The 18,071-nt window shown below is 40.7% G+C and overlaps 1 protein-coding gene across 2 annotated transcripts in view; it reads left to right on the top strand.

The window, feature by feature from the left end:
* Positions 1–4,276: 4,276 nt before the first annotated feature.
* SNRK (SNF related kinase) overlaps positions 4,277–18,071 on the top strand; it is a 45,518-nt gene continuing 31,723 nt past the window's right edge. The window contains exons 1-2 of one of the 2 annotated variants that reach the window (XM_062569389.1): positions 4,277–4,510; positions 17,219–17,309. The gene's annotated coding sequence lies outside the window, so the exon portion shown is untranslated. Of the gene's footprint in view, positions 4,511–17,218; positions 17,315–18,071 lie in introns of both variants that reach the window. The other variant, XM_062569388.1, reaches the window with a different exon arrangement.

The following is an 18,071-nucleotide window of genomic DNA, read 5'->3' as shown; positions in this document are numbered from 1 at the left end:
CTGTCCCCTAAGACCCCCAGGCTCTTCTCAGTGGAGTTGGTCCCCAGCCAGGCAGTCGCAGTCTGTACCCTGCAAGATGTTAGTCTGTCCGAAACACGGAGCATTGCATTAGTCCTGGCTGAATTTCATGAGGTTTGTGTCAGTCTATTCCTTCAGCCTAAGTCCATGACAGCTCTGCCCTTGAGCATACTGAACAGCTGCCTCAGTTTGGTGTCATGTGCAACACTGATGAGCAGGTCCTTTGTCACCTCTCCTTGGTACTGATAAAGATGTTAAATAGGACAGGTCCCAGGACAGACCCCTGTGGTACTTGTTACTGGCCTCCAGGTAGAGTACAACCCATTAATCACTACCCTCTGAGCCCAGTCATCCAACAAGTCTTTTTTCCATCCAGTTGCCCACTCATCTAGACCACAATGTCCTATTTTGAATATAAGATTATTGTGGGAGACAGTGTCAAAAGTCTTGTTAAAGTCAAGGCAAATTACATCTACTGCTCTCTCCTTATCCACAAATCCAGTCATTTCATGAAGGCAATCAGCTTGGTGGATCACAATTTACCCTTGGTAAATGCATGCTGACCACTTCAAACACCTTCGTATCCTTCCTGTGCCCAGAACTGTGTTCTAGGAGGACATGGATTTTCACATGGACTGCATTAAGGCTGACCAGCCAGCAGTTTCCCAGATCGTCCTTTTGGCCTTTTCTCAGGATGGGAACAACATTTATCTTTCTCCAGTCACTGAGGACCTCTCCCAGTCCCCATGACCTCTCAAAGATGGTAAAAGGGAGCCTTGCAGTAACATCAGCCAGCTCCATTAGCACCCTTGGATGTACCTTGTTTGGCCCCACAGATGTTTCTCAGTTGAGTCCTCTCAAGTAATCGCTGACTCAATCCTCATATACTGCTGGTAGTTCTCCTCCTTGAACCCTGTCTCTAAGCTCAGAGGCCTGGGAGACCTTGTTGGGGAAGTCTGAGGCACAGATGGCCTTGAGTAACATAGCTTTATCTCTTTCCGTTGTTAGTAGATTATTTGCCCTATTCACAAACATTTTCCATGTTCAGCCTTCTACTACTAAAGCTCTGGCAGAAGCTCTTCTTGTTGCCCTTTAGATCCCTTGCAAGTCTTAACTCCATCTAAGCTTTGAATTCAGAAAAGAGGCTTTGTGTGATGCCTTTGGACGTTTGTTGCAGTCTCTGCATCACCACAGAAACCTGAGTTAGCTACTCTGATGAGGAAATGTACTAGATTTTCAAATTCAAGCACTGAGACTATTAAGAAATGTAATATCTGAACATCACAAATAAGTCTCAGTATAAATCTTACTATTCTATATCTGCTTTGTTCTGCTTTGTCAGGGAAACTAGTGATAATTTAATAATAAAAGGAAACTAATGAGGCCTATGGATTGTGCCTCATGCTTGGATTATCCCAGTGTCTTAATAAAGTATGAATTCTGACTGAAGCTTTTTCCACCCCGAGGGGAAAAAGCCACTCTCATCCATGTGGATTCTCTGTGACTAATAAAGGGTAAGCTCACGTGGCAGCTTTTGCTTTACTGGGAGTACAAGTAGGGTCACTTTCCACTGCCTAGCTCTAGTTTCATGATACACGTTATCCTGATGAGGTTTGGCCAGTTGGTTCACAAGTTATTAGGGAGAATGGACAGATTGGCAAAGATCGGTCCAAAGTCATTATGTAAGCCTCACTCTGCATTGAAACAGTCTTGAAATTTTCATCACTTCGCATTTCGATGATGAAGTGTGCTTTTACTGTGGCATAATTAAAAGACATTACTACCTTGGCGTGCAACCGATGCGGAGACAAGGCACTTTGCTTTTATTGTGAGGTAAAGCAGGTGAGGTCAACCAAAAGCAGCAGCTCAGTTCTGACTTCTCCTAGCAACCTGGCGGGAGACACTACAGGAGCTTGTCTGATTTTACCGGTATGTAGCTATCACATTAATTAAGTTTTCCTTGTGAACCCCCCCCCACAGAAACAAATTAAGGCCTTGTGCCACTGAAGACGAAGCCCAGTGTCAGTGACACTATAGGTGGCAGGAGATTAACGTTAGCCTGTTTGGGGAATGGTATCACTCTCCCTCTAGCAGCGTGGAATTGAGTGGGGGCAGGAATAAAACTGACTGAAAAAAGGCAAATAGGCCTGTGCTGAATTCCAGCCTAGTGTGACTACTAGCCTCCTCCAGTCCCGGTTGTCTCCCCTTAAGTGTTGCATGTCTCCTTGATCTTCTCATCCTTTTTCAAGTCGCACACATATTCTTTTACAAACACTCTCATCCCACTGAGCAAAGGATCTAATGTATTACACAATAGTGACCAAAAGTACAGGAACTCACAACAGCAACATTGCAGTTTCAAAATAATCGCATTTTCTTCTGCCAATCAATCCTTTTCCATCCACCTATTCTCCCCCATAAACAAACACAGATGCTCTGAATGGGTTGGTAGCTGAGTACACCTGAGCGTGACACTGTGTGTGGCAGCTTCAAACAAACGATGTGATTTCTCACAAATACAGAACAATCCTTTAGGGCCAAAATACTTTGCAAAGGGAAACCTCTAGTAGCACTGATTTGAAGAATCTTTGTGACTTTCATGTGCATATGTTCTTTGTAAGAATGCTCCTTTTTCAAATAGAAATGAAACTCAAACAAAAAAATGGAAAAGCATAGCTTTTATTAATTAGAAAGAATCTACACTTCACTTTACAGAGCAACAAACGTTAGATTTGATCTGATTGTTGTTGGCTGAGAAATTCAAGTGGTGCAGGCTGCACAATAGTGCAAACTCAGATCGGAGAATCAGTGATGATCAGGCAGCCTGAGATGATGCACTGGTTATTGCAATCTCTTACATCAGATCGATGTTGTAAATTCAAGAATCAGTTATGTTGGAGTGAATTTAAATTGGTGTAAGAGTGGGGAATCAGGCCCACTGAATGTGGTAAATGATGGCAAAAATGACAATCTCATTTTCACTTAGAAGCAGTGATTCAAAGCAACATTATCTTGAAATCTTGTATTTTTTCTCTTTTGCAATGTTAAAATATGAAAACATGAGGTCCCTTTTATTATGATCACACTATTTCAGTTTAGTAGTTTCCTGACTGTATTTTCCAGTTTACTCACAAATTGTTGATTGCAACACACAAAATTCAAGTGTGCTGTAAGTGTAATACAATCTTTCCCTGAAGGAATGACACACAAACTTTGTCAAACATAGAACAGAAAAGTACGTATCAAATATTTTTCTTAAAATTGGGCTTCTGTATAGTAAGGCTTTCTGTTCTCCTCCCCCACATCTTTTTTGGCCATTTTTGTTTGAGAAAGGGTACCACGCAAAGTGCCACTTTTGAGTCTTTCCTTAGCTATTTGAAGATTTTCTCGTCTTGATTTTTGGGGGAAAGTCTTGCATTCTTTCTGGTACTGCGAGCCAGGGCTTTGCTCACATCCCGTCGCCCAGAGGAGCCTGGATGCTGCTGTCGCACTGTCCCCAGGTCTCTCCCTCCCCTTCATTACATCAGATGTACAGCTGTTTCTCCCCGAACACCTGCCAGGCTCGTTCCCTGCCCTACTTTCTCTCCCTAGCCTCAATGTCACGCTTCCAGAGCCCCCACCTTCTGCCTAACTCCAGCACCGCTTCGCCCCCAAGACTCGCAGGCTCATCACGCTGCGGGCCCCCGCGGCCCAGCGCCGCCTTCAGCCGCGGGCCGAGGTCGCCGGCCGAGCTGCCGCAGCGCCGCCACCGGGGCAGCCGGCCCCGCGGAGCTTTGTGCTCCCCTCGCAGCCTCAAGCGCTGACCCTCCGCGTTCAGAGAGCTGCCCCGAACGCTCAGGAGGCCGGAGCCCGGGCGGGCGGGCCCGGGCCGGGCGGCAGAGCTGCCCCGGGCGGTGCCCGCCCTACCCCGGCCCGCCCGGGCGGCCTCCTCCGCCCGCCGCCGCCCCCGCCCCCACCCCCGCGCACGCCGAGGCCCCGCCCCCCTCCCCTCCTGTAGAACGCGCGTTCCCTCCCCCCATTGGTCGGCCGTGACGGCAATGGCGCGGCCCTCGCCGGCGCGCAGGCGCAGCGGCGCCCGGCTCGCGGGCTCGCGCGGGTGTCCGTTGCCCCGCCCCGCCCCGCCCTCCCCCCCCCCCCCCCCCCCCCCCCCCCCCCCCCCCCCCCCCCCGCCCAACGGCTCCCCGCGAGCCGCCGCGGCCGTTGTTGTCAGTTGCGTCTCGGCGGCGGCGGTGGCGGCGCCGGGGCCCGGCGGAGCGGCAGCTGGCGGGGCGCGGGCGGGAGCTGCCACAGGCGCCCACCCCCGTGTCCCGAGACCCTGCGGCCCGGCCGAGGTGCCCGCTGCTCCCCGCGAGGCTCTGCGACCTTCCCCTTCCCTGCCGACCGCCGCGCTGCCCGGCCCCGCCGCCGCTCCCGCGGGCCGGCGCGGCGGGTGCTGCCATGCTGGGGGCGGTGCGGGGCGCGGCGGCCCGAGGAGACGCTGCCGCCGGAGGGAGTAAGTTGCCGGTGGGGACAGGCGGCGTTGGGCAAGGCCGGTAGGGACGGGGCCGGCCCGGCGGGGTGTGGTGGGCTCCCTTCCTCCCCTCCCGCCGCCTTTCCGTTCCTCCTGGAGGCGGCCTCGCCCGCCGCGCTCCTCCCGACCGGCCCAATGGCGGCCTCGGCCCAGGAGGCGGCGGGGGTGGGGGGACGTTTCCCGGCCGGCGAAGGTCGGTGTGTCGGTGCCTCCCGGGGCTCGAGGACAGCGATTTGGAAGGGCGGGGGGGAAGACTGGTGTCGCGGCGGGGGCTCGAGGGAGCCTCCCGTGCCCCGCGCGAGCCCTGTCCTCTGCGAAGCCGTGTCGGTGCGGTGTGTTCCGGAGCAGCGCGCGCCCGCGCGCGTGTGTGTGTGCGCGTGTGCGTGTGTGACAGGCTGCCCGCCGCGCGTGAGTGCCCGCGGGTGCCGCCGCCGCCGCCGCCCGCGCACTGCGGGGTCCCCGCGGGAAAAGTGGTGGCGAGTTTGCCTCTCCGCCGCTGCCCAGCATTTTCTGACGCTTGGAAAAATAAATAAACAAATAAAATAAAGAAGTAGGGCGAAACCTCTCCGGTTAGAGAATCGGTCCAGTCACGGGTGCGTTTTGGGGGAATGACGGTGCATCTACCCCTCGCAGCCAGATGCATAGCCAACAGGTTTGTTCGGAGCGTGAGCTGGTGTCCTTTCCTGCTTAGAGCTGGAGCATGCCTCTTACAAAGACTGAAAGCACAGGCATCCCTTGTTCTTTGGCCATACTTATATTGCTTCTGTCAATATATTCATTGTATTGAATTTACTGCCTTTAGCTCACTATAGAAATCGATTTGATAAGTAGATACATCCAGGAAAGGTCTCTGTGCTCTTTGCTAGGCAGGTTTTAGTACCCAGATGGTTTTCCACTAGTTAAATTTATGTAGGATGACTTTTTAAAATGTTTGTTGTTGATTTGCAGCCTCAGAAATAGCTAAAGGAGAGATTATTATTATTATTTTAATTATGTAGACTGCATAAAGTACTGGAGGACATCCGCTAGGGAAAAAATCCTATATTGGCCTAGTATTGGTTAGAGAGAAACATGACCTATTTTTAAACTGGATTTTTTTATTGGTAAGCGATTCTAGAACACCTGTGAAAGAGAAAAGCAAGCAACTGGGGGGGGGGGAAGCTTTGTGTAGGATATGAGAACATGAAGACTTCAGTGGGTTTTGTGTGTGTGCCCAGATAGTTTCTTACTGATCACCTTACTTTCAAGGCTTGTTAGGGGTAGATGTGTAAAAAGTGGTTTTCTCCGTGGTACCATTGCAGTTCCTGGAACACCTAAAGTAACTCGGAGCCATCTAGCATGAATGAATTGCATGCAAATCTGCTTACGCCTGCCCTCTGTAGTGCAGTCATATAGGCTGCTTTTTGGAGTTGTTTATTATGAATGTGTTTAGACCTCCAGGCTCTGGGAAGGGCAAGTTTAATGAATCTCAGCAAAATTAATCTATATAAAACGATGTTTATAAGGAAATGTTTTTATGAAGAATAAAGGAGTTCTTGAAAGATGTGCACCATTAGGAAATGGGTTAATGGATGGAATTTTTTTGATAGCTTGAAGTGCATCACAGAAAGTGGAAATTCAGCTGATTGTGATTTTTACTATTGCTGATACTTAGAAAAAAAGAATTCCAAAACAAATTTACAAGATTGAACTATCATTACTACATAATACAATCGAATTCTTGTCATGAGGTGTTTTGGAATGTTAGTTTAAATAGAAGAAGCTTTGTTCTTTTACTTTTGGAGCATGAAAAACCTGAATTTGAGAAATTGACAACAAAAAGTTAAAGGGAGAAAATCTAACTTTTTCTATGTGTTTTTCTATGATTCCTGGAATATTCTAAATGTGTAGAGAACTGGTGAATGATGACACAGTGTTTTGAGTGATGGGGAAAAGAAATTAACCTAGATGCTGGAGGAGTGCTTGGAAGACAAGGTATCTTCTAAGACAACATACTTACATGATTCTTTTGAAAGAACCTCTGTGGTTCACACCTGGGGCATCCAACAAAAATGGAGAAAAGGACAGATGACATATTAAGTGAACTTGATGAGCTGATTTTTTTCCTCTATGCACAATTAAGAAGCAGGAAAGTATAGATCTTTTTGCTTATTGAAAATTCTCTACAGCTTACTAATGTTCCTTACATTTGAATTTTCTTGCTACAAGACCTGATATTTCCGTGCAGTGTAGGTGGTTTGTCACAGTCATTGTTCTCTGTTGCACTGTAGATTCATAATCTACTTTTGATTATTTTAAATAAGTGACATGTCAGGACTTCTGGATACATATATTTAAAACACACATACAGTTAATATGTTGCTGCAGGCAGTTTTTTGCTTGTGGTAGTCATCTTCCTCATGCGCTGTTCTGACCAACCTGGTCTCTTAGACTCTTTTAACTTCCAATGCTTTCAATATCATGTTTGAATAATTCTGGTGCAGTCTACACTTTGAGTGTATCACTGTACTTCTTAGTCTACTAGCAACAGTAATGCTGAACTAGTGCCTTTTGTCTTGCTTTGTTGCCTGTCCCTCTTTCAAGGGCACATTATCCTAGTTTAGCTAGCTTTCCTCTTCAGAACTGCATCTCTCACAAAACTAATGCAGTTTTCTTGGATCTTCCTTTGTTTTTAAAAAAAATCTACTGCAAGTGTTGTAGCTGTAAAACTTCTTGCTGAACTTTTGTCTATTTCTACCAGATAGTGTTTCTTAATTATATATTAAAATAAGAAAACAATGGGACAAGTTGCCCAGATTAGGGACATAGAGTTTGTATACATTGCTGAATTGCAATTTATAGTGAATATCCTGATATTGAATTGCATAAACTGGCAACTTTTGTAGTGTATAAGGTTCTGCATGTCCTTGCTTGCCACACTACTTTCAAATGCTTAAAAGCTACATCATCTGTAAAACTGTAAAGTAGCTGTTGTTTTAAAACACATTATAATATTATGTAAGAGCTTAAGAGGATTTGAAAAACTGTATATTCAGTTGCAATTCAAGGATAACTTAACCTGGCAGAATTCTAATATACATAAGTTTATGAGGTCACAGATGTTAAGGGCTCTGAGGAAGACAGTGTTGTGTAGTCTTTAAAGCTTGCAAAACATGAAATAAACGCATATTCACTTTTTGAAAAACTAAATCTCTCAATTACACAACAACTCTCTACTACAGTACTGGAGCACTGATGTTGCACTGATTTTTAGAGATGATAGCTTACATTTTTATAGCTTTAGTTTATCTTAAAGCATGGTGAGTTTCAGGGTTTTGACAGTTCCTGACTAATTTTAGAATGCTAAAGTGAGGGTGAAGTATTGAAACTGGTTAGCTGAAGGTTGAAATAAGTGTTGTTTCTTGAGGTTTTAGTAGTCTGTATCCTAGAAAGAAAATGTTGGTATTTCAATAGTAAATTAATCAAGTAAGTCTAATACTGAATTTTTACATTATCTGAGGTATTGTTAAACAAATTAAGCTGTATGGAATTGGAGCTGTAAGATGTTGCTTGAGAAATTTAGTAGAAAATGCTGTTATTTATAATAGATGCTAACAATACCTGCATTTATTTGCTTCTGAATATTCATATTTGAGCCAATGTTTAACACTTGATACAGAATAAAGAAAATTGTGTTTGTACTTCAAGACTAAAGATATTGCTAGGTGTTACAACAGTGGGTTATATCATTATTATTAAAACGTTAAACTACTTAGTGATTACTAGTGGAATGTTTGGTGCTTCTGTTAGTGTTCTTGGCATACTGTGGTGGAGAGAAGTACACTCTAAAAAAAAAAAAAAAGGCTCTGCTTACCTAGGAATTGAAAGGGGAGGAATATGAAACTAGCATCATAAATGATCTGCAAATGTTAATAAACAGACTTCTGGAAATGGTGAAACAATTCTAAGATGTCATAAACAAAGGTGATTCTTCTAATGGAGTCCAGAAGTTGGTAGACAGAAGTCTTACTTGTCTATCTTTTATAAAATGCCTGTGGTAGACTTTCTCAAAGTAAAAAAGATGTAATGTGCTGTCTAAAAGATAGTTATATCATCATGAATAACAATAATGTTTTTTCTCTGGTACACACACTATCTCTCCATCAGTTTCATGTTATTTTGAAAACAACAAAGAAAAGAAGAAAATGTGGGGTTTATTGTTGGGAAGCTTTTGGGAAGCTGCTTGGGTACTGCTTGTCAGCCTTTGAAAAGCAGCATCTTGGACTCAGGAGTCCAGCTACGTGAGTTATTTTTATCGTATACAAAAATGACTGATGAAAAAGCATGTTGGTTTCCATTATCTTTAGACTTTCCTTCTTTTATATCAGTTCTTGCTTGGTTAGATTTATGGATTATTTATAACTAAGATATCTTATGTTAATTTCTTGTAGCTGCTGAGAAGTGTTTTTGTCAAGGAGTACTGCAGAAACACTACAGAAATTGATTATTTCAGTTGAAACTAATTTATTACACGTTATAACATCAGTTGTCTGGACAGAGTTTTATAACTCATTTAAAGATGCAAAAATAAAATAGTAATAGGTATTATAAACTTCGGAGCAAGACCCTTTTAAAAATACTATTTTACCTATTATCTTCTAGAAGGTAACGTAGAGGACATGATCATTTGGACAGATCTGGTATTATTTTCTTCCTCTGAGCAGCTTTAGATCTTAAGTGGTTGGTATTGCTGAAGCATCTGATATGCAAACAAGGTGGTGGTGTGGGTTTTAGTACATTGCTTTTCATTCAGTTACATAACAGACTTTCAGATTAGGTATAAGAGCAAAACAGGGATAACATGAAATTAGCTGCTTTTGGAGCTGTGACTGATGTGAAGTCTTTAAATGGTGTAAGGCTATTGTTGAATTCTCAAACCCATAGGGTAGATTGCATTTAAGTCTTGTGTAATAACTCCTCTTAGAAATGGAAAGTGTCTTGTGAACTACAATGATTATCTGCATAGTTATGAAAGTATTTTATGCTTTTAAAACATTTCACAACTAGAGGCAATTGGAACCATTGCCAGCAACTACAGATGATGGGTTTGTCTATGTGTAAGTTTGATCACTGCTAGTGACATCTCTCTGCTTAATAGCTTTGTGTATCTGCAATCGTAATCTTTTATTGCTAATAATTATTATTATTGCTAATAATTATTACTATTAATGTTGTTGCTTTTTAATACATACCTACCTAAATGTTGTTTGTATTTTTTGCACTCGGTGAACTGTCACGAAAGAAGGAGGAAGCATGCAGTCTTGACTCATAGTGAGGGATCTTGAAAGACCAATTCAAATCCAGTGGTACTTTTTTTCACTTGACTTTATTGAAGCCTCATGAAGGTAACAGCTATTAAAGGGAGTATTCTACAACAGAGTTCTCAAACTTTAGTTGGCTTTCTGCTGGTATTTTGCAAAGCATTTACTGCAGCTTTGCAAACAGCAAAGCTTAAACTTAGTGTGTTTGATGTGGCTGTGCTCATCTGCAAGAAAATAAGATACTTGACACCAATTTATAGATCTAAAAGTTTGGGAGCATTATGTCTAAGACAGAACTGTGTTCTTTAATCTACTATCTCCTCAGTCTTGTATCATATATTTTAAGTTTAGTTTTTAATACATCAGAGTTTCCTCAAAGCCTTGCCTTAGTTATCAGGTCATGCAGACTCTCGTAATTTTCAGTTATAAAATAAGTTAGTACGTTAATATTTCTCCCAAATCTAGGAGAGAGAGATGTGTACACCCACCTACCCACCCCTTTTATGGGTCCAGGAGCAGTATTTTATTAAGTTTATTAGCTTGCCAAGTATTTCTACCACTTGCTCTTCACTGAATAATGGACCTTCCAGTTGCAACATTCTTGTTTTAGTATTTTGTTTCTATTTCTGTTTTGAATCCTAAGAGGAGTTAAGGCTCTTATTCAATAGTTCTTGTGCTGCAACACATTCTAAAATAATGAAACGTTGACCTTTGACTACAGTAGTCACAAATGGTTCATAGCTAAACTTTATTAGCAAGTGACAACTTTATTTTTTGTCTCATGCCTTTTCTAAGACAAGTTCTGAAGACTACTAAAAACTAGGGAATACCATTAAATTATGCAGGATAATTATTCTCTTAGATTTGGAACACATAGCTACTTGATAACTCTTGTTTTTGTCCATCATGTTAGGTATAGCCATGCTGAATGACAGAGAGATTCACTGATTTATCTTGACATTTCAGTAATAACTCTGTGAGGTGGGCACTGCTGCTGTGAGACTTGACGATGAGGCCTCATGAAAATAAAAGAAAAAAAGCATGTTTGCCTTGAGAAGTTCGCAATACTGGTGTATTGTGGAGCTTGTCAAGAGCAAGAGAATTGATCTTGCTATGGAGTTTGTCATCAGAGAAGATGAGGATGTGGTGCAGTCATACAAAGTAAAAAATAAAGCATTTATAGCACTGTGTACATAAGGGCTGAGTTATAAAACCTGACTCCTTCCTCTTTACCTGCCTAATAAGAATGCTGCATCTGTAAAGTGTTTGGCTGTAGGGCAGGTATAGATTGCTGTTGTCTCCTGAGTACCTTTAAATGGTAGTTGTGAAGGTGTAGATCACAGGAAGGTGGAGAAGAAAAGGCTTTGCTGGACTCCAACACCTGTGTGAGGGAAACAAAAGGAAAATACGGATTGTCTGGATTTTGTATCCCATATGGTGCCTTTTGTATTCAAGGAATATTGAGTTGTTAAAAAAAAAAAAAAAAAAAAAAAAAAAAAAAAAAAAACAGAAATACTCTGAAAGAATTGAATTATGATGCTGATCAGGCCTCAGTATGCACAAAAATATACTACTGAAATAGTAAAATCAATGTGTCTATAAAAAATACTATTTTGAGAGAGGACCTATATGTTAGATACTTTTGAGTATCTATCCAAATGTTGTTCAATCTTTCCTGTGCCCTACTGAGACATTTTCAACGGCAGTGCTGTGTGAGTAAGCATCTGTCTTTCAGAACACACACAAAACTTCCTTTTAAATTTCACTTCTCTGATTTGGATACATTTGACATCAGTATGATGTCCAAATTACAGCTTTCATGAGAACATCCCAACAAAGTGTTTACAACCTGAAACAACAGCTGTGAGAAGTCTAAACAGTTCCCTTCACAGAGGGAAGACCACGCTAGTTCTGAGTGTGTGGTATGCGTTAAGCACGCATGTTTTTCACACTGTACTCATGTGACACTTTTGCTTCGAACCTGTTTCGAGCACATTGGCTTTTCCTTCCTTATGTAAAAAGAAAGGTGATCCCAGGCCCTGGCAGGAAAAGGGATTCACATATTGGTAAAGGTGCAACATCCTCACGTATAAATAGTGGCCGATATTGTCACAAAAACAGACATGTAGATTAAAGCATGAAGATGCCTTACAGTACGGTGGCAGATAAAACATCTGTAGGGAGTATAGGAGTGATATGACAAAGTGTACTTGCCTTTTTATATATATTGTTTTTGATATTTCCTTCAGTATACTCTTGGATTCTAGCAATTCATATAAATGGCTTCCTGAGTCAAAAATTGTTCCTGAATCTCTGTGATAAGTATGTGTAAAAACTTTGTGTACTGATTTTGGGGGGAACAGCAGCATAAGACTTACTTTCAACATAGAATTACTTAGTAAATAAATAATTGATACCAATGTTGTGTATCATCTGAGGCAGGGAGACCAAATGGTGAGACAGAATAAAATTCATTTACTCTATTTTGGGTATGTGTTGTGTACATCTCTGAACCAGTCATCCTAAACGCCTGTTACAGAAAATGAAAGCATATGTGCTTTTAAGAAATGATTCGTTTGATCTATTTAGCTGTCTGCTTTAGAGTGCGATTCCTTTCATTGTAGACTCCTTTTTGTATTGACTGAATCTCCATTTATCATGGAGGGAGAAAGGAATGATTAGCTGTGGTGAGAGTAATCCAGCTCAAGATTGCTTTAGATTTCATGTCTGTTAGCTAATAATGCAGGACAGCTTTTTGTACTGATAGTATTATAACTTTTGTTGAAAAAGACATTGAATCTTCATTTTCTACAGTAGGAAACTCTTACAGAAATTAAGGTAAGATGAACAAAGCTGATCTTATATATGTATAATCTAATTGAAACTTCATGGACAGGATGAGTTGCTTAAGGAAGCAGTGTCTCTGAAATGTGCTGTTTTTCTGAACAGAGATGTGTTGGAGATCTGTTCACCCATCTTTTATAGATGGTTGAATCATAGTGCTGTTATATCACATGCATCTTAAGAGGTTTTACAGAACTGCCTCTGCAGGATTCTGTAGTCCTTTAAAAAAAAAGAGAGAGAAAGGAAAAAAAGGAAAAAAAGAAAAAAAAAAAGCTGTTCACAGTAGTATATGAGATGGGATATGAGTTTTTTATGGTAGGAAGGGTCTGTTCAGAATCTATTTATTGGCCAATGTCCACTTTGCATAAAGTGAGATCAGAATTGTAGCTGAATGCTAGTGTAGTTAGGGAAAACTTTATTCTGGAAATCATAATTTCACTCAGGGATTAAATGCTGCTTATTAGTTAAGCTCACCAGCTAGAAAACCCAAACTCACTAATGCTGAAAAATGAGCTCTTAAAGGCCTGGAGCAGATGTGAATTCAAGGAAATACAAGTAAATATTTTCTATGATACAACGGTATAACTGGCTCTTACATATTTTTCTTCAGGCTGTAGTTCGATTTGCTGCTGAAGTGAGGCCTATTGAAGTTCTGGTTTGTGATTCTGTCATGTGCTACAGTTCACAGCTCCCTCAACTGTGCTGGTTAACCTGTTCAAGAGTTTGTTGTAAACTGAATAATTTCAGTGATTAAAACTATCTCTGTTTTCGGGATGATGTTAGTAGTTGTGTTAAATCTGGAAGTTTTTGGTGATTCAGTTTATAATTATCCCCCAAAGTTTTACCAGTGTAACTAAGGAGAAAATGAGCTGCGTAGAAGGGGTTATAGAGAGGCAGGAGGTGACAGACTGGTTTCTACTCTAAAGCTGCAACCTTGTAAAGCTGGACACTTAGTTGATCCTTAGGTGCTTTCAAAGTTTTGCTTTCTTCATAGTGAGAAATTGAGAAAAAGAAATTACTTTTCTGAAAGGGTAATAGTAGTGCTAAAAACAAAATCTAGATTTTTTTCAGTCTCAATCAGTGCTCTGAAAGTAAGAAGAAAAGTACTAATGTAGTAATTGCATTTTTTTCCCTAACTAGCGTATTTAAATTGTAGTCAAGGTTTGTATGTATTTGTACTATGACAGTTTTATCTTCGTTTCCTACTAATGAACAATTCTTGTGTTGTGCACCTCAGACTATGTGTATATCCAAGATCCTTGTGTATAGCTTTGAAGACTTATTTTAAAACCATAGAATTAAAGGTTAGTTGGTCTGTTATTGAGGAAGCTCTGAGCTAAACTATTAATGAATTTGCATTCATTTCATTTCAGGTAATGGGGCTGTAAGTGTAGTTCATCTTCTGTTTTTGTGAGCTTTTTTCCTATTGATTGCTGACTTACTTCTCAGGGGCTTAAGCGCAACTGATTTTTGCTAGAATTATGTTGACAGGTTGATGATTGTGTATACTGTCATCTAGAAATAAATCTCATATTGAGTTTATATAAAGATGGTTGAAAATGTGCCAAGTGAACAAATAATTATGTATAAATCCCTTTCTTGCAGCTGAGTGTTGTAGGTACTTAAATTCAGACAAATTATGTTCTGTTACATCTCTTTGGGTTTACTCTCTCCCATTTCTCTGCCAGGGATGGAATCTTTTCCTAGAATTTGGATGTAAGCTAAGTCAAAATGAACTGAGGTGTTTTTCTTTTTTTCTTAACCTCAGTCATTCTTACTTCTTCCACTACCAAAACCTAGGTTGTTGCACCACACACTAAGAAAGCTCTGTTTTGTGTGTGTGCGCAAGTGTGCAAGTGTTTTTTGAATCTGAAATTTAACAGAAAATGTCTGTTAAAGCTGTGATTCCTGAGGGAGTAAAGGAGTTCTATGACCCAGGCCAGACTTGTGGGGTGATATGAGTTCTTGTGAATAGAGGTTTAAGTCTTGAATGTAACTTATTACTAAACAGAAAAACAGTCTGTGAAAAATTGAGTGCTGGAGTTTGTACTGGTGGCAGCTTGTTTTGCTGTTTACTGTTTGTTGGCAGCTTGTTTTGCTGTTTACTGTTTTTTGGCCCTCTTTTTTTAAATGCTTTAAGGGGTCTATAAAAGATCAGTTTAGCATGGAATATTGACATTAAGATTCATTATGGGCAAACCAGATTTGCGAGTATAGGAGGCTATGTCGTAGTGGTAGTTCAAAAGGATTGTCTCCAATTGTAGTGTTTTTTTTGTGTTTTGTTTTATAGAAACAGTGAAGAATCTAGTTAGTGCTTTGGAGATGGCAGTTCTTTAAAGCACTTTTTCAAAAAAATATTTGCAGTCCATTTAGGATTCAGACTCTGTAGCTGCGGCATTGCTGATGAATGATTTACCGCTTCATACAGATTAAGGATAGGCAGTTTACGCATGTTCGTGGATCGCTTTTTCTTTAGCCTGCATTGTAGGGATTTGGTCAGTGTGATGGGATACTACAAACTATAATAAATAATTATGAAAACATTGTGTCAGTTCTCAGTAGTAGTCAAAAACAAAATTGACATAAAATCAAAACAATATTACCTTTGAACATTTTATATGTTATAAAATATCGGTGTATTGTGTGTGTGCATCTTTAACGAAGTGTATGCTATTGGTCTCCTCTTCCTCAATTTTAAAGGAGGTATAGTAGAACTGGAAATGGTAGAGAAAAGTGAGAAGAATGCCAAAACATACGGAATAACCTCTGTACAAGGAGCGACAGACTAGAACTTGAACCAACTTCTTATACTGAAGAGAGGGAGGAAGGGGACTATAAAATCTTGAGTCACTTGTGGCAAGGTGAATAGAGTCTAATTCTTGTTTTGGAACAGGCAGCGAATGAGAAGATGCGTGTGATATCAGGAGGTTCAAAACAAGCAAGAGGAAGAGATTCTTGTCATACACATAATTAAGCTATGAAACTCCTTTGTTGCAGATGTTCTTGATAATAAAGATTTGTACAGGTTAATAAACTGCACAGTTTCATGGCAGGAGGGGAGTCCATCAAGGATTGTTAAACACAAAGTCACTGTCCTGTGATGCAAAGAAGCATGAGCCTGTTGAAGTCTGAACTTCTTAAAAGATAAGGAGGGATTCATTATGTATTGTTACACTTGCCATTTTTCTGTATTCTTCCCTATATATCCTCTAACGGTCACTTACAAGATAGAATGCTGTTCTAGGTGGACCTTTGATCTAATGTGGTGTGTTCTGTCTAGTTTGGTACTTTCTGGGATAATAACGGGGTAGTATTGCATGGTTAATCAGGGAGGTAGGGGAAACTTATGTAAGATCAACAGTATGGGAATTGTATTTTTGGCTGCACAACTTCTGAGTGTGTAGAGCAACCCTTAGTGTGAAATTTTGATATTGTACGTGAAAGCTAATTGCTAAAATATGAAGAGCTTGCTGTTGAGTAAGTACAGGAACAGTCTCCCAGAACCAGCAGCCTCTTTCTGCCTGATACAAAATTGTCCAACCAGAAGAGGCTCTTCTATGTGTGTTACTCTTCTACTGTACTGGACCAGCATCTGCCTGTGGGTTCCTTTAGACTTAAGTATGAGGAGTTGTTTGGAGAATTAGTATGAAAAATGCTTGTTGCTTCTCTTCAGTCCCTTTTCAGACATCTCTGAAATATTTTTACTTCTACTCTGAATTGTAGTTGCTTCTTTCTACCTTCCTGTTGGTCCAGTAAATCCACTTAGCTAGATGGGCATAGGGAAGACTGAGAAGAAATCTATACTGGTTGGGTGGTTATTGGAAGACTAATATATATTTTTAGGGGAATTTTGGAGGCACATTTATCAATAAAATATGGATTTTAGTTGTGACTTACGCATCTATGCAGTATGTACTGCAGTATGTGGTATGTATATATGCAGTGCTTCACCTTCCTACATGTATGAGAATAGAATTATTTAGGGTTGAGAGTATATGATACACTTTGTGTGTGTTAGAGGAAGTGTGTGAATGATTTGAAAAACAGTTTTTGTTTTCCTTTTCCAGTGGAAGGTTCTGGATTTGAAAGGCTTTGCCCTAAATTTGCTAGAAAACTCTTCAATTTTTGATTGTTGCTTTTAACTTTTTTTCATTTTCATTCTGATTTTATGGGCTTGTGTTTCCCTAGTGTAACTTGCGTAGCCAAGTTTTCTTTTAAGTTTTCTTTTCTTTTAAGTTTATAGTATATATTAATGACTTTTCAGTGCCTAGTTTTGATGCTGTCATATCTACCACTGTTTTTACTAATGAAATGGACTGGTTTTTGGAAGATTTTCTGAAGTGTTTAATAACTAACTGAAAGAGTGCAGTGAAAAAACAAAACAAAATGCCCACACCCCAAAACCCCAAACAATTGTTTGTGGATTTTCTCCCCCTCCCTCTAACGCTTGCTTCTAAAGAAATAAACTTTATGTAATTGCCCCTGTCCTATTCCTTGGCCAGCTTGTGAGGTTTTGGAAGTTGATTGTCTTATTCAAATTTTATAGGGGTGGATGTCTCAAACTGAACTCCTACAGGCTTTTTGGAAATAGACAGCTGGATAGAGAAGTTATATCATGGCTCCAGCAGCGAGAAGCGGTAAGGTGAGCTTGTTAAATATCAAAGAATCCTCATAGGACCCCAGCCTTATAATTGAATCTATATGAAACCTGGTTCATTAGTTTTACTGCTTGTGAAATAACTTGTTTAGCAGGGAGTGTTTTTAATCTAATGCTTACATTTCAGCTCAAGAATAGCTAATATAAGGGGACTGTTTGTTTGCCAGGTTCCTTTTCAAAGCTTTTCTTTTTGAAGTTCAGTGTTGAAACTGAGAAAACATATTCTAAAGAGTTATTTTCCTGCTTTTTTATTTAGTTGGCAATAAGCCATCTAATGTTCATACCTCTAGCTGCTTTGTACTCAAGGTAGGAGAAGTGGTTAGCTTTTTTGATAACTGCAGGTTGTTACTGGACTTAGATTCAGGTTAAAGATGCAGGAAAAGTTTTGGGGAAGTTGTCTGTGTGAAGTAAAATGGCAATGAGGAATCAGACCTTCACAAACAAGTTTGAATATGAGCATTTTGTACATCGGTCCTTGGTTGCTTAACTGCTAAGCTAGTTGTCAAGCAGGAATTCAGCACAAAAAACTGAACTGCTGAGTTCTCTCCCTTCCTTACATTTCTTCCCTTTCCCCTGACTCATTCCCAGGACCGCCGAACATAACACAGCCTACATGCAAACTTTTTACCACCAGTTTTTATAACTCCAGTTAAAATATTTAACAAAATATTTTTATTTAGTACTGAGAGCACATTCAACCCAGATGTTTCATTACAGCCTATAGAGCATTGTCTGTTTGTTC

Source organism: Rhea pennata, chromosome 2 (assembly GCF_028389875.1).
Source record: "Rhea pennata isolate bPtePen1 chromosome 2, bPtePen1.pri, whole genome shotgun sequence".
Taxonomy (NCBI): Eukaryota; Metazoa; Chordata; class Aves; order Rheiformes; family Rheidae; genus Rhea; species Rhea pennata.
The sequence above is the reverse complement of the archived record's forward strand: the minus strand, read 5'-3'. Positions and strand labels throughout refer to the sequence as shown.